The following is a 2,184-nucleotide window of genomic DNA, read 5'->3' as shown; positions in this document are numbered from 1 at the left end:
TGACAAAATCTTAAAACTTTTGTTAAAATATACAAGAAATATCTTTATTACCTTGGCCAAAAAAAATCTACTTTTTAGGAATCTAGATGGATGGATGGGTAGATAGATAAGTGGATAGATGATAATAGATAGATAGACAGATAGATAATAGAGAGAGATATAGACTAAGCTATAAAGAAAGCAAGAAATGGCATAATTTTCCAGATCATGTATTTTCTGAGGGAGAAGGGGATCAGGAAAAGACACATAGAAAACATCAGATACTTAAGGATATTGATCTATTTTTTTTTCAAACATGTTTTATTTTTTTCCTCTCAAGAACATAAAAATTATGAAAGGGGATCTTAACAGGAAATTTAAAAAATGTAACACAATTTTTCCTTTTAATAGTCCTTGGGTAGTTATGACAGAATAGGTTCCACTTTGTTTCTTTGAACAGGGATTTTGGTCCAAAGTTTTGTTTTTAATATCTGCTTCTGCTTCCCCCTCTATCAGATAGGTTTCCTCCACGGCCACCACCCCTGGGTGCTCTGCGGCTCGAACTGCTGTAGGAATCACGTGGAGGAGGGTACCCCCTTTCCCTAGAAGGGGGAAGCCCTCTTTCTTGTCTGCCAACCCAATCACAACCACTTGAGTAAAGGTCACTTCGGCTGCTTGAGTAACTGTCTCGACTTCCACCATATCCGTCACGTGAGCTGTTGTAATCATCATAGCGACTGCTTGCACCATAAGATGGCGGGGGCCCTCGTGTAGGTGGAGCACTACGTGAGTTACCATAACTGTCATATGAATCCCTGTAGGAACCACCACTTGGATGATCTGAATAGTCACGATAGCCATCTCTATCACTATAGCCTCTTGATGGATAGTCATCATGTGAACTGGAATGACCATAATCACGGTAAGTATAACCTCTTGGTGGTGAAGCATAATCTCTTGTATCACGGGAGCTTGGGTAATCTCTACTTGAGTAGCTGTCTTTAGTAGAATATCCATCATCTCTTGGGGACAAATAAACATCTCTACGGGAAGGCCGGGGCTCCCTTCGAGGTGGGTCTCCATAACTATCTCTTCCACGAGATACAGGAGCTCTTCCTCCCATTCCACTGCTGCTGAGAACTGGTCCTGAAGGAGCAGATCTTTTAGCAGGAGGACCCCCACTTCTCGGTGGTGGTCCTCTTTTTACTGGAAGTGGTCCCCTGGAAGAACTCATGTTAAAATTCATGGAATAGCCACCATCCTCCATGTGAGGGAGGTCCCCTGGTTCCTCCACTTCCTCCTCTTCCACCTCTAAGACCCCTTAGAGGGCTTCTGCTTCTTGGAGGTGGAGGTGGTCCACGCCTACCAGTTTCAAATGATGGTTTGGTGGCTTGTTCTACCTTGATGGCTTTTCCATCTAAGGACTTTCCATTCATATCTCTGGCTGCATCCTTAGCATCTGCTGGGCTTTCAAAGGTGACAAAGCAAATCCTCTCGATTTGTTGGTTTCGCGATCTTTCATCAAGAGTACTTCCACTATTCGTCCATATTTGCCAAATACAGCTTCAAGGGCTTTCTCATTTGTTTCTGTATTGAGGCCACCAATGAAGAGCTTTCCTGGGTGATCAGCTTCAACCATGTTTCCCTCCTGGTAAGAGTCGGAGGGGTGATGACGGTTTCAAGCTCCTACGAGCTCGCTGACAGGGGCTTCCTAGCTGCTCAACACAGGGAGGGCCACTGGCTCCGAAGACAGAAGAGAGAACCTGCAGGAACTACTGTGCCATATGTTGGGGTCCAACCCCAGCAGGTCCAGGGGTTCCCAAAGGTGTGGATGAAGTCGGTGGAGAAGGAATGACACAAACACAGCATTCAGTTGATCAGCAGCCTAGCCAGGTTCTCTAGCCAGGATCTCCAGCCAAGTTCTATGTCTATTGTCCTGTTACATCTGTATTTATACCAGTTGATTTTAATCCTATCCATTCTATTCCAAAGGTTTGGGCGTTTCTTATCTCCATTCCAAGGTTACTCTGTTGTTCTATTAAGCTACAAAGAAATAACTGAAGGAGGTTATCCTAAGTAAAGATTATGTAGCTTAAGCCTGATTGTTCATAGTTAAAGTGATTAACTACCCGCCTGGCACTTAGTTAAGGGGTTTTATTCCCTTCCTTAGTCCTGTTAATCCCTACAACCTATCTGGGAGAGGTG

The 2,184-nt window shown here is 44.0% G+C and overlaps 1 pseudogene; it reads right to left on the bottom strand.

Moving 5' to 3' along the window:
• Positions 1-428: 428 nt before the first annotated feature.
• LOC139005412 (RNA-binding motif protein, X chromosome-like) lies at positions 429-1,717 on the bottom strand (annotated as a pseudogene).
• Between the last annotated feature and the right edge of the window lie 467 nt (positions 1,718-2,184).

Source organism: Myotis yumanensis, unplaced genomic scaffold (genome assembly GCF_028538775.1).
Source record: "Myotis yumanensis isolate MYYU_CA2020_CCGP unplaced genomic scaffold, mMyoYum1.0.hap1 SCAF_3, whole genome shotgun sequence".
Lineage (NCBI taxonomy): Eukaryota > Metazoa > Chordata > Mammalia > Chiroptera > Vespertilionidae > Myotis > Myotis yumanensis.
The sequence above is the reverse complement of the archived record's forward strand: the minus strand, read 5'-3'. Positions and strand labels throughout refer to the sequence as shown.